This window comes from Onychostruthus taczanowskii, unplaced genomic scaffold (assembly GCF_017590055.1).
Source record: "Onychostruthus taczanowskii isolate IOZ18803 unplaced genomic scaffold, ASM1759005v1 scaffold52, whole genome shotgun sequence".
NCBI lineage: Eukaryota > Metazoa > Chordata > Aves > Passeriformes > Passeridae > Onychostruthus > Onychostruthus taczanowskii.
The window spans coordinates 4,942,227-4,957,622 of NW_024502791.1; positions in this window are offsets into that span (position 1 = coordinate 4,942,227).

Genomic DNA, 15,396 nt, shown 5'->3' on the forward strand with positions numbered 1-15,396 from the left:
CACCATAACCCAGAAGTCATCAGGCATGCAGCAACTTCAGTAAGCAGTAATAATTCCTGTAGTTTGTATTTGGTCATGGCGTTCTGAACTTTAGACCTTCCTGTCATCACTTGTGGTGGCGCAGCTGGGAAATGGAATAGAAAATGTTCAGAGGCATTCAGCACTGCCGTGGTGCAGCTGTGCTCCACATATCCTGGCCTGCCCTCCGTTCATCCCAACCAAGCAGCCTGTTACCATCCATGTGCCTTCTTGCTCCTTTAGGGGAGGCTCTTCTTCCACTTCTATTTCCTACAAGCTGTATTATTCCCTTGTGATGTTCTGCTCCTCTGCTCCAAATGTGATCTTGCTTCTAGCTCCTCACTGCTGTGGTGGCCCACTAAGCACAATCTCACAGACACTGTATCCCAAATAAGAAAGGTGCATCTCTGGTGGAGGGCCTCCACTTGTGGCAGACAGGATTTTGCACTGCTGCTTCCTGGAGGACAAGGCAAATGCACTGTTGCTGGAATGCTGCACAGAGTTTTTTTATTTGGTTTTTGGCTTGCTATCTCTTAAGATCTGGTTATTGAGTTGTCTCTGCCCGAATCAAGGTGCAAACAGTAAATGTCAAGTAGAGAGAGACAGAAGAGAGCGGGGGAAAGAGAAAGAGTGTGAGAGGGAGACTAAGCAAAGATATCACCACCACATGGAATCCTGTGTTGTCCTGCTGGACCTTCTTCATCCTGGCCTGCTTGCTGATGGGGGTTCCCGTGTTCTTGTACTACTTTTATACAGTCCAAGTCCTTGTTATCCATAAGGCATGGGTGCTGTTCCCACCCGGCATGAGATAGCACTTGTGTAAGATAGCTCCTTTCTCACAATTTGCCTTGGAGCTTCTGTCCAGAAAGTTACCTAGATCTGCTTCACCAGGCCTGGCACCTTCCTGTTGTTGCTGTCAGTGCTTTTCCCACAGTTTGCACAGTGGAATTTTATCCAGTGTGTTAAGTCCACAGTTTCACCTCTGTTTAGGTCTGGTATTACTGCCTTCCTTTTTGACATCTGTGGTTATTCTAAGGTCCTGTTGTGGTGGCTTCCCTTGTGAGAACTTTCTTGTTTGACAGTGTTTGAGACTGTTCATTGTGCTTCTTGAAGTCCTCACGCTATCTTAATGCAACATCTGAGAAAAATATTTGCTGCATTTCATGGATCAATGTTCACAATCTCAACCAGTAAACTAGTGAGTTCCCAGTGAAGCCAATCTGGAGCTGGGATGTGACGGTGAGAGCTCTATCCTAAAGCAGTTATGGGCTCTTAGGCAGAATGAGACAGGAGCTGCTGACCTGTAGCTGCAGCATTTGGTTTACTCTCCATCCCTCCTTTAACCTTATTGTATTCTGAGCATAATTAATATTCTCAATTTGAGACATTATAAATTATTTTAGCACAGTTAATGATTTCAACCCTTGTTATCTTTCAGAATTATTTTGTATAGTCAGGATTAAAATAATCTGAGTGTTCCTACTGGCTTTCCCCAGCCACAGCAGGTAACTGGTTAGGAGACATAACCATATGTAACAGCCAGCTTGGGGAGAGTCAGCATTTGGCACTTCAGCTGTGTTTCATTTGAGAAATGATTGTGCAGCCTGAACAATCAGTGTACAACTCTCTGTGGGGATTTGCAAAGTCTGATGATTTGTTTCTGGCTCGAACAACATTTAAATAAATGTTTGTGGCCAGCTGATGTTACATACCCTTCAGATTAACCAGTCTTTCTTAATCCACAAAGATTCAGTAAAGGACACTGAATAAAATGTGCAGATTGCTTAGGAAACTAGACAATAAAGTATATTAGCTAGGAAGAGCTGCTTTATTGTCTCAAAGCTATGTCCACAGAGGCATCCCACTTTCAGGAGAACCATAACATACTCTGGCTGGTCTCACTACTAGGAAGGAGTAATACCTAAAATATAAAATAATATCTGTTTGTATTGACTGCAACCAATGCTATTGGTTTTCTCTCCTAATGCATTCTAAAAGATAACTTTTTTCCCTGAAATAAGCTTGCTGTTTCTATAGCTGCTAGTGAGAGCCGGACTGTGGCCATGCACCATTTGATGTGGAGTGCTGCAGGACTAGCGCATTAAATACTACTTGAGCGTTTCTCCTTTGATAAATGCAGTAAAAAGCAGTGGCTGCCATAACTGTGGCATGCAAAAGGACCATTCTAAATAATTAAAAAGTCAGATGAACTGTAGTTCTCTACTTCTAAAGATGCCCAACAGGTATGACTGAAAGGTTGTGAAGCCTTATGATTAGATAATTTCCAAAGTTGCAATTTGCCTAAAGACAAATTTTACTTACCTAACTCCCAGATTATGTGACCATTAGTATCCAAAATTTCTGAATGATGTACAGGGGGCAACCAGACCCTTGAAGTCCCCCAGCCTGGGAAGAGAGAGCAACACCTAAGCTCTGCTGTGGTTCACGGATGAGGGAGAGGACACAAACTCTGCCAAAGGCTCCAAAATGACCCCAGTCAGCAGTGAAGATTCAGGAAAGAAATACAATATGTGCCATCACCAGCCCTTCCCTTTTTCACAGTAACCTCATGGTTGAAGTCTTTGTTAGGTAAATATCCACACAGTACAGGTCTTGTAGGTGTTGATTTAAGTGCAGCTCACTAAGTCACCCTAGTGCAGCTCCTTCTTTGCTAACTGCTGTTCTGGTGGGGCTTCTGCCAAGCCAGAAGGAGCATTCTCCTAAAAGGGACATTTGTAGACTTCTACTTAAAGATAACTCAGCTAGCTGTTCTAAATCACATTGAGATGCAGATTCCATATCTAAATTGTCATAGGAAATTTAGGCTTCTGCTTGTACTCTCATATTTTGGATATTGGAATGTTCATCACATTTTTAGGCCTTGCTGTAGCCTGAACATAGTATTTTGCTTCATGTAATTGAAGTTAAAATCTAACAACTATTTGTTACTGACCAGAATATTTAAACATGCAGTCACTGCTTGAGATCAATTATCATTTAGATTATTGTACTAATGCTTAATTTTTAATCTCTGTCCAACATTTAAGCACCTGCTTATATAATAATAATATTTATTTATTTATCCAATTAATTAATTCAAATGGTACAATAATTAGAAATATAACAAAGGTACAAATAATCTGCCTGAAGATTTTCCACATCATAGATAATTAACATTGATGCTGAATTATGTTTTGGCCCTGTCTCAACTTTTAAGGAACACTACTACAGAGCACAAGTCACAGGAACATAAGGAATAAATCATAAGCTCCTCCGCACCTCTTCTTTCCAAGCCGGTGGGAACACACATGAAACCATTCCTTTTCTCTCTGTGAGGCCAGGTTTAGGCAATAGAAATCCCTGCTTGTTTGATGACTACAACTCCTGCTTAGTAAATCTCTCCATGTCAGGCTGCTTCCTTCCAGATAAACAGCCACCATTCCAAGAGTACCAGTTTTCCTTCTGTGTATTATAACCAGGTAGGGCAGGTAACTAACACCTCCATCCCCTCCTCCTTTTCTCACTTTGCTGTTTTTCTCCTCATTCAGTCCCAGCCATCCAGTCCCAGTCCATTCTGCCTCTTTGCTGCAGCTTTTCTGTCATAAGTGAAGAACCCCCCCAAAAAATCAACACATCTGCTCTTTCTGTTCACTTGGGACTTCTGCACAGAATGCAGATTTGCCAGCAACACAGTCAGTAGCTAAGCTACAGTCTAGCTACCAGCGTTATTTCCACCAAATAAATATTCAATGTTCACAAATTGTAAAATACAAACCATTGAGGGACTAGAACCAGAGCCAGCTTGATCATCTGATGGCCTGGTACATACAGTCCACACTAACATATACTGCCTTATTTGCTCTTTTTCTGGCTTCATGTTCGAATTCTGCCTTCTTGCTGTTCAAGCTTCAATGAAATACAGGACAGGAGGAGTTCCTTTTGCCAAGATCCCTTTTTTTCTCAGAATAATGGCCCATTCATGAGACTTGTGACAAGCTCCTGCCTCCTCCCACCTTCATTGGCTACAGGGCTCTGGGAACAGGAATGCACAGAGGAAAAAGGTGGAGAGCTGCAATACTTGGCTGATGATACACCCTGTTGAGACTGACTTTTAAGCTGGACCTCAGAAGTTCTGGCTGGCCTCTTCCATCCCACTGCTCCTTCCTGCTAAGCTCCCAGTTAGTCAGGAGAGGAGTTTTCAGTGAGTAACTGCATCCCACGGCACAGCCACACCAGGAATTGCATTTAGCTTTTCTGCAGTTGCACAAAGTCTGCCTTTCTCAGATCAATGGAAAACCAAATCTGTGGCTGTGTCTACCACAACTCCATGTGCACTGAGCACAAGAGACTGGCAGTTTATCACAGCAAACAGCCATGGTCTATCCTCATATCTTTCCTGCCCTGACAAGAGGGCCCCACGGTTTTCCTTACCTTTAGATTTTCCCTGGGCTTCAAAGAGAAGATATTATCAGTTATAACAGTGTTCGAGTACCAGAGGACACTTGAGAGAGGCCAGCATCCTCATGTGATAAGGAGAGCTAGCAGTGCCACACAGGCACTCTGTGCTGCCTCCGAACCAGTAACTGATATTTTGGGTACATCTGCAACATGTTGGGGCAAACACTCCCCAAGGGGTAATGGCTTTAGTCTGAAAGACAGCAGATTTAGACTAAATATTAGCAAGAAATTCTTTACTGTGAGGGTAGCAAGGCACTGGAACAGGTTTCCCAGAGAAGGTGTGGATGCCTCATCACTGAAAATGTTCAAGGGCTGATAGAACGGGATTTTGAGTACTCTGGTCAAGTGGAAGGTGTCCCTGTCCTGTGGGGGTGGAACTAGAGGGTCTTTAAGGTCCTTTCCAATCCAAACTATTCTGTGATTCTATGATTTCATTCTGTGCTGCACCGAATGCTCGGGGTGATCCACTGCTCCAGGCTCTAAATTTAGCTGCAGTATTTATTAATCAGCGTTAATAAATCCAGCAGTTCCAGCGGGTTGGAGCAATGGGGTCCCACTAGGTGGCAATCCAGCTCTCGGCATGGCTGCGGCGCCAGTGCCACCAGCCGTGCTCAGGCTGACAGAGGCCACCGCGGTGTCCTTGCTGTGCGCTGACTTCTCATTCTTGCAGGAATCAAAGCTATATAATTTTTTCCTCTAAACGTATAATTTGCCTCATGAATTTTCGTAGATATGCCAATTAAAAGCTATTAAAATTGTATTTATTTATTTTTAGCTATATATATTCTGTCAGGAAAGGGGGAAGAAAGAAAGAAACCTTTTTCTTTGTTTGGAGTATTTGGCAGGGCTAAAGCATGACTGCCTGCTTTGGCTCCTTAAACCACATATCACATCTGTAAAAACATAGTGGCAAAAGAAGGAAAAAATAATCTGCTATGCTTTCCTGGTGGTTTCTATGAGACTTTCATGTAAACAATGCATTTTCATCAATTATGCATTTAGGTCACAGGAAGAGTTGGTTGAAGGAATTCTTTTGCCATTTCAAAGTCTCTGTCAGGAAGAAAATATAGCCAAACTGATGGAGCTAGAAGAAACACAGTTTCGTTCTTCTGCCTGATATTTTTCTTCTTCACTTTCTTTACCATTATTCCTATTTGCATAAGTATGTTCTTCAGCATAGCAATATCTGTGTAAGGAATGCACAGAGGCCCTTTGAGCATGTAAAGGTCTTATTTTGCAATGGCAATTCTAAAAGATGTTAGTGTTTATGTTGTTTACATGAAACAACATTAGAGAATTGAGTAAAATGCCTTCCCTGTAAAACAATCGGTCAGATCAGGAAAACAGCATACACTCCTTCATAGCATTACCATATGTAACCTTCAGGCTTCTGTGCAATTTACAGCCCCATGTTACATCCTTAAATATCCTTTTAAAAGTATAATGAGAATTAAGTGCTGAGAAACAGGTTTCACAATAGCTACCACACAGAACAGGCAACAGCTGATACTAGCTACCAAAAAATGCCAGAGAAGACCGTAAGATCTTACCTCTTCCCTATACTGGTAACCACAGATGTCTCAGAGCACTTACTTTCTTTTTTTCTTGTAAAAAATGCCTAAGAACTTGTGGAAATACTTCTGGTGCTGTGGTGCATCTTACATGTGCTTAGAAAGTTGAACAGGAAACAGAAAATCAAGGGTCAGGGCTTTTCACTCCCACACCTAAGGAGGCTGACCCCATCCTCAAACCCTGGCAAAATGGAGAAGAGAGAGATTGCTGCAATTAGTGAAGAAGAAAGCTCTGCATTCCTATTCTTTCTCCCATCTCTCCTTATGTATTTTATTTACTTTTCTCAAACGTACAATATATTACCAGCCTTGGGAACAGGGACAAAATGGAAGTCTCCCACCTCAGAAGTAAATGCCACAGCAGTTAGGCTAGAGATTTCCTGTGCATACTGTGGCCAGCAGCATGCATTCCTGTGGCCCAGCTTCAGCAGAAAAGGGAAAAGTCTGCTTTTCTCTCCATTCTTTCCTAATCTGAAAGTCAGGGCTCCAGACTGAGGAGGATCATACAGTCAGGTGATGCTTTTCCAGCGCATCACTTCTTTCTTGCATCATGTACCTGAAAGTAAGTAGGTTTGACATTCAGCAGTGCTGAAGCACCAGCTCAGGCTGGGTGACAGAAAGCAGGCTTGGCTAAGACAGACCAAGTTATCCCATGTGCTGGAGGCTGTGTCCATGAGCTTAGGGACTCATGGCAAGGAACAAAGTGCTTGTTTGGAGATCTATAGATGGTCTGAAACATAGCTCTTCAACAGGAGTCAGCTTGGGCTAGACAGACAGCTCTGTCCTAGGAAGTGTGGGGAAAAGATTAGCTGAGAGTAAGTGCTGTGCCCACAGAGCTAGAACACCCTGGGACCAGGGCTGGTGCCGTGACACAGCACATACTGCCCTGTACCTGCTTGTTTGGATCAGTATATTTGGCAGTGAGTAAAATGCTTTCTACTGACTCTGAGGGATCCAAGAGGGGTGATGGAGACTTTGTGAAACATCATTTGAAGTTGTCAGGGACCAAAGCTCCTTATTACAAAACAGGTACTTTTACAACCCTGGTCTGAGGTGTGTCTCTGCTGAGAGTGAAATACCGAGTATGCCCCTTTAATCCAGAGCAATTTTTATTAATTTGTTTTCATTTTGGAAGTGAAGAGCTAAGCACTACTTCAAAGGTTAAATTTAGAATATTTGTACTAGATATGCATAATAATTTCAGATATTTAAATGTATTCTCAAAATAGTTTCACCGCTAAGAAGAAAACCTCCTAACTGTCTTAAAAAAAAACCCCAAAAAAACAAAAGTTAAATTCTGCTATAATTAAATTTGCACATGCAAAAGTTAGCAGTTCTCCTATGTTTATGAAATAAATCTGTCCTATGAGACAGGGAATTTGGAGGCAGGACTCTTTCATGCCTTCCCCTTGGATGTGTCCTATTTCCCACAAACACCTAAGTATGCATTTCACAGTATGAATGTGACTTTAGCATTGGAAGGGCTGCCAAGGAAAGTGGTGGATTGACCACCCTTGGAAGTGTTTCAGAAATGACTGGATGTGGCACTTAGTTCTGTGGTTTAATTGACGTGGTGGTAGTGTTCAGTCAAACATTGGACTCCATGATCTTGGAGGTTTTTTCCAATCTTAATTATTCTATGACTCTGGAGAAACCTCTAGGACTTTTGTTCTGTTGCTTGCTGGATTTCTTCAGTAAGTCGATAGCCAATGCTGACCAGTAAGAATAAAAAATACAAACCAAAAGTTTTATCTGATACCATCTGCTAATCCTGGTGTTCTCCCGAGAATGACCCCTAAATCACCGGACCGCTGACTAGCATTAGGAGGAAAAACTGGCATTTCCGAGAGAAAAAGTCTTCATTTCCTTTACTTTTCTTGCAAATGCAATAAAGTGGATCATTCTGAAGCAAAGAAAATCTTCTTGTGACATTTTTGTGAGGAAAAAGCACTCCAATATATTGCAGTCCCCCCCCACCCAAGAATGTAGTTTTATTGCTTAGTCAAAAGCATAAGTCATTTCTACCACCCCTCTTAACCCCTTGCAGGCACTTAGACTCAGATCTCACCATTTCTTCCAAGACTGTATCTTACTAAATTGTGGGAATGAAGTCTTGTCCTTTGTTAGAGTACTAAGCCATCCATTTACTTCGTAGGGACTAAGATTTACAGCCTGTTTATGAAAGATAAGAAAAATCAGGCATTGAAATTCCCACTGACAAAGTTTGCAGCAGTGGAAATATTAGCTTTTCTCCTTTACTTATTCTTACTAGGAATTAATTCTGGTTTACTTTGCTCTAAATCCTGTTTACTTTCTGTTTTCCAGCATTGCTAACAACCGAAATTACCTTTCACCCTAGAACTATTTTTTCTATTTCTGTGCAATAGTATATATTAAAGCAAGTTAAGTGCTTTTAAACCATAGACTGGCAGGTGCTATATAAATATTTATCTTTGTTATGATTGCTTAAAGCAGAAGACTCAGAAGTATATAAAAGAAAAAAATAAAATAGCCCCACCTTCTGCCCTTAGTTTTCACATCTATTTCAGTTCAGAAAAAAAGAAAGATCCCTCACAGAAAGGAAATATTCAAACTCCCTTGCAGTACAAAACAAGGATAATTTCACTTCATGGTAAATTTTCACATTTGCACTCACAGATGATTTAATTTTGAAATGGCCTTCGAAACAATTTATCCCCAAAAAATGTAACTGAAGGGTTTCATAACAAAACACCCTTTTTTATTATTTTCTTTACAATCAATCATTATTCTTTCTTGCCTTTGTTGAAGGGCTGTTTATTCAGACTATGTGAGATGGTGGGATGGTGGAAATGGGAGGGATGTCTGGGAAAAAAAAAATCTATGTGACACTCAGCAGAATATGTGTTTTCTGGACTGGTCTTTTACTATTGTTCCAGGACCACTAAGGTTTACTTAAAAAACCAAAAGTTTCAGAGAGGTCAGGTGCCTTATATTATATGCTTGAGTGTTCCTTCCTGACTGAGTTGCTTTTCCCCTTAGAGATTTTTGTCCCATTCCCATTTGAGGTTTGTTTCCTGTTCCTTTTCATTTCACCTTAGCTTTTCATGCAATGACATCTAAATAGAAAGAGACAGTCATTGCCATGGTTTTCACTCTAAAACTGAACTTCCTGGCTTTTATGGCTCATAATCAATCCCATAATGTCCTGTGATTTCCATGTATGAGTGGCAAGAAGTAAAAGGGAGTTTATTTTGCCTGTATGCAGACAGGCCAACTTTCACACATTAGGAGTAGCAACTAATCACCCACAACATTTCCTAAAGTTTATGGTGCTGGCAGACAGCTGTTTTTGTTCCAGTGTGATGGTTTCTTTGCAGACTCCTGCTGCCAGCAGTGTCTCAACCACTTTACTAGTGCTCCATGCACCACACATCCTGGACTACTGCTTTTAAAACTCCTTTCTACTTTATACAAACACAAAAGCAAACTAGTCTGCCAACAAATACTAAGGAGACAGACACATTGTTACTGTAGCTATATATACTCTGTGAAAGGGAAATTTCAGTTACCAACGCCTAGAACTGAAAGAACAAAATGATAGTATGGAAACATGAACCCAAATCCTTCAATAAAGATTTTAGCCTTATATTTTGTTCTGATTTTTTCCTCCTTTTAAATCTTGACCCTTGGAAGGATGAAAATTCACTAGAACTACTACTCATGATATAGGAATTAAAAAGAGGTTACCTATATTCACTGAAAGTTAACCAATATTACTGTAGATGCGTTTGTTCCACAAATGTATAGAAGCAGGGCCTTGCCTAAGCAATTGTTGATAACAATATTTAACAGCCCTTTAGTATTTGACTTGATTAACATTTAGCTTAAGAGGCTGAGGAAAGCATTCATTTGATCTCTGCAATGCTTTTTCTATAATCTCCTATCTGCAAACTCGTTCTGATGTTCCTTGTCTTCAAAGTCTTCAAAAGTACGTCCCTGAAGCTGAGAACACACCCCACTGCTGACAGCCAAGTGTCTGTCTTTAAACAGAACTGGTGCTGGAAGACTGACATCTTATGATATGGATAGTGTGAGGTTGAGCCCACAAACACCAGTCAGCCTGAAGATAAAACCTTCTAGAAAAGAAGTATGTGAAAACCTTAAGAAATTCAGCAGAACTCTGAACTGCAGTCAATTACTAAATACAGGAGAAGAAACAAGTGGATTGAGGAAGGAGAAAAATTCCCTTTATCAAACCATTAAACAATCATCTCTGACTAATGAGGTGTAAAACTGAACATTTGAAGTGGATTCACTTTTGCTTCTCTCGCACTGATACAGACACATTTGCAATCATGTATATTTGTTCAGTACAGTCATGCTGGTTTTAACTTCCATCTAATTATTATTTATATGGTAATAGCTTGTAGGAGCATCCTTCTAGAGCAGAAGGATGCTGTGCTAAATGTAGAACACTTGCAAAAAAATTATTGAACCACAAAGATGACAGGAAATCCACCCAATAAATTCAGTGTTTGTATGGTAGTTGCTTCAAATTAATCTCTTACCAAAAAAATACAGTAGGAAGCATAATTTACTAAAAAACAAAACTCCCTCAATCTTAAATTTTGCATAATTTGTTGGAGAATCTAAATGCATGTTACATTTTAAAATTCATTGAAAAGCATTAAATATTTTTTAGAAACCTTACAAACATGGGTTCAATAAGTAATGGGTGAAGGCATTACTTTATTTGTATTTTACGTGAGCAATTGTGATTGCATGAAGAAAAAAAGACCAAATCCCAAATGCAGAATTTGAGTGAAATTCTGTGGGTCCTCCATTATACAAGAGCTCAAACTTGTCAGTTATAATGGCTTTGTGTTACTTCTAGGGGATGTAGATTTAAAGAAAATTAAATAAATGAATAAATAATGCTTCTTTTGGAAAGTACTTAATGCAAAAAAAGAAAACATTGTCCCAAAAGACACCAAAAAGCACTTTTCTCAAGGAGGAAAGAGCTGCTTGGCTCTTGCAGAACTGCTGGAAAGGATTATCAGAAACTACTTAACTAGACATCAAGGGATGTCCTTCCTCCAGGGGAGTTTAGATTGGATATTAGGAAAAAATTTCTTCACAAAGAAGATAACCACCACATTGGAACAGGCTGCCCAGGGAAGTGATGGAATCACCATTCCTGGAAGTGTTCAAAAGGCGTGTGGATGTGTCACCTCGGGGCATGGTTTAGTGGTGAACTTGGCAGTGCTGGATTAACAATTGGACTTGATGATCTTAGAGGTCTTGTCCAACGTAAATGATTCTATGATTCCTCAGGGAGTTTCTCCAGTGACTCAAAGGCACTGGCATAGCGCCATGCTCCTTTCCATGACAGCACTGGAGCAGCTGCAATGGGACAATACCCAAAAACAGCCTTTGGTCCCAGCAACATCCACCACAATGTAACGCTAAGGTGAGGATGGGTTTGACAATCAGGCAGGGGGGAAGAAAGAAGACATATCCTGGCCATGTTTTATCTGCTAGCCACAGGCACAGTGTAACCAAACCTGTAGGTGCACGGCTGGCTAAATACAGCAGGCACTGGGAACCACTTTGACATCAAGTAGAGTCCTGATAATGCTTTACTGTATTCCTTTAAATGTTTTACTGAGAATGGTGCCTGTGGCTTGTTTTAGGACTCAGGCCACATTAGGTAGAGCATCACTCTAGACCCTGGAGAGATGAATCCCCTCCAACAAGCCCAACAAGTGCAGCCTCAGCAGAACTCTACGGGGTGTGATCTGTCTCTGCTCCCCTCCTGGGCATTGTTTTCAGCTAGTGGGCAGATTTTCTCTCGCACAGAGGGAAAACAAACATCTCTAGTGGTGCTACTTCTGAAACCTCAGGCGCCCCCCACTGTTAGCTGTCTGTCTGAGGAAGGTCACTGTGCCTCAGTAGTGGAAACACGGGCTCAGAATTAAAGGCAAGAGTAAAGCTGAGGCCCTCCTACGGGGCCGCATAACAACATCCATCCTACGGATTGGCACAAAGAAGGACACGTAACCCTTGAGAGGCACTCTTCATGTCAGGCATCTGACCTGGGCATGCCTGTGCTCCTGGGATCTTCTTGCAATCAAAGAGGCAGCAAGCCTCTCCTCTGAGCTATCTGCTGGATGCTGTGCTGTTTCTGCTCTGGCTGCCTAGGGAACCAGCATCCCCTGTCTGGAAGCATAAAGGTCTTAAATGCCTTAAGTAGTTCATGTGAGAGACTCCCTCCTCTGCTTCACCTCATCAGAGGGTTGGCAATTGATGGTAACACACACAGGTGAGAGGAGAACAAAGGAAATCTCCTTTTTTCTGGAAGAAGAAAAAGAATGCTCTATTTTTCATTTAAAGTACGCAGGATTACGGATTCATTTATTCATAGTACTTGGGTTTTAATCTGTCAGGGAATAATGACCCATTATTTTATACTTATGGGAAATGACACTTTCTAGTACCTGGTATTTGCAGCTGTCAAATTATATATGTCAGCATCTGTCACTCTCCAGTGTTACTTAACGAATGAGTTTTGCATATCCCAATGAGCTTCTACTAGAATGGAGAAAAATATTAACACCTCTTCTGGCAGCTGTACAGACTGACTGCTTTTTTGGCATATTAACTTCTGCTCTGTATAGTCTTATCATATACAGCCTAGGCTGCATTGTTACAAAGGTTGTAACAGGCTTATCAAATACACTAATATACATATTTCTGCTTCAATGGACTATTTGCCTTTCCTAATTTGACTGACTTAATGAAAAGTGAAAATGACAGTGTTAAGTAACAGAGAATCACAGAGAATCACAGACTTGTTAAGGTTGGAAGGGAACTCTGGAGATAATCTAGTCCAACCATCCCCAAGGCAGGGTCCCCTAATGCAGGTGACACAGGAACATGTCCAGGGGGGTTTTAAATGTCTCCAAAGAGGGATATTCCATGACCTTCCTGAGCAGACTGTTCCAGTGATTGGCCACCCTTAATGAGAAGAAGTTCTTCCTCATGTTTGAGGTTAAACTTGTGTTTTAGTTTAAGGACATTACTGCTTGTCCTGTGTCTGGGCCTCTGGCACCATCCTCTTGGAACCTACCTTTGAAATATTCATATGCATTAATGAGATCTCCTCTCAGTCTTCTCTTCTACAGATTAAACAGGCCCAGCTGCCTTAGTCTCTGCTCAAGAGAGATGTTCCAGACCTCTAATCATCTTTGTGTCCCTCTGCTGAACCCTCTCCTGTAGCTCCTGGACCTTATCTGGAGCATCCAGTTTATAGCTGATCCACGCACAGAGGCAAGACCCTTCTTTTGTAGGTATTCTTTACACAAGCTCACAGAAAGAACCCTTTTCTTCCTTTGTCACAAATCCTTAATATTTTTCTGCATTTCAAACTGATACAAAAAACAACTTACCTGCTGCAACAGAGAACAAAGTTTACCTGGGCACGATATACCTATGCCAATTGGGCAAGCACAAAATTAGCACAAGGGAACAACTTTGCTTTTAAGGCTCATTGCATCACTGTGATTCAAGTAAAACAAAAAAGGACAGAAGCCAGACAAGTCAAAGAGCAAGGAACACATGATGCTGCTCCTGGGAGGAGGTATATTTTTACCATACTAAAAGGCATATTAGTATTTTTTGATTTCTCTTTTTTATATAAGAGAGACTCCAATGACAGCTCATATTCATCAGTAATGAGCTTTCCAGGACTAACCTGGCTTTTGGGCTCTTCATGCAATCCCTGGACCTGTCTTAGAGACAAGAATCTACAATCAGGGTAGAAATTTGGAAAGGGGCAACATATGGGGCTTTGGTCTAGGCCTTTGCTACAGATGGACCTGTCACCTTGATTTTATGGATGTTGACTGTGATATTTTGAAGCAACTGTAATTTTTAGTATTGAGTTCTGTGCATTCTAACATGGTGTGTTAACTTTTCTCACTGGAATTTCTGTGAGGGAGAAGTGTGATTTCCTCAAGTGAGTCATGCAGAAGAAAGTTCCTGTTGAACTTTTATGTCCAGACACAGCTGCTCCTTGTATCAGATACAAAACTTAGGTATTTCACAATCAGCCTCTGTATGTTAAGGACTATCCTGTTTGCTGGGATTCCCTACTCTCATGCACGGGATTTACCAAATCTCAGTACACTATTGGCATTTAATAAGTCTGTGAGCCTACGTGTTTTCCATGGCTAAATACATGGAAATGCTCAAAGCCAGGGTGGATGGAGCTCTGAACAACCTGGTGTAGTGAAAGCTGGCCCTGACCATTCCAGGGCGACTGGAACTGGGTGATTTTTAAGGTCCCTTCCAATTCAAACCATTCTATGATTCCATGACTGAACCACTGAGTTAGCAATGAGTAGAACTGCTCTACCCAAAGTCTTTTCCCACCTTGCTTTCTTTGTAGGCCTACATTTCTACAGTTCAAATAGATGAAAACTGATGTACCTAAAAGGGATGAAATCTTTCTTTACACCAAATTGAACTTCATATTGGCACAGTTGAGTCCCAAAGATTTCATAAAACTTTCTGCTGATGAAACTGGTAGATGCCACCCACAGACAAGAGAATTCCCTACAGGCAGCTGAGAACTGAAGGACAAGGTAGTGAAAATCATCATCCTGCAGAAAGTCCCAGAAACTAAAGCTGGCTTCTAGTTCCCGTTCACTCATACCCACAAACATCTGTGTCATTACACGATACATTTAATCACAGAAATCATTTAAGTTGTTCCCTTGGTCATACCATTTTAATAATTGAGCAGAAAATCAACTCTGATATGTTTTTTTCCCCACAGTATTACATATGAAACAATATATGTCTGTGAGCTAATAGCCAAAATGGAAAGCCAAGATGAAGATAGAGCAATACTACAAAGGAAAATAAATCATTGATGTAATGAGTTCTCCAAGTACTGCTATTAAAAAAAGAAAATGATTTTTCTGAAATTCTTCTTCTGTTATTTCCCTGGCCAAAGTTGGTTATCATATTCAAACTAGATATATGAAATTTCTTTATATTCTGAAAGTAAAATTTTTCAGCAAAATTGATTAAATAGCACTTCTTGGACTAATTAAGGATGCATAGAGTTGTCTGACATATTCTAATAAAAGTGATTCCAGTTATTTGTTTTGGAGTTTGATTTACAAATTTTTTCCCTAGCCCTTTATTTATGCTTGTGTTGACAAAAGAAATAATAATTTAAAAAAGTAGCAGTATTCATAGTGACTGGAACATATTTTAGCAATAATTCAGATATTAGCCATGGGATTAATCTGAGTAAACAGATACCTGCACTATAGATGTCTTCTATCTCTCAACTAAT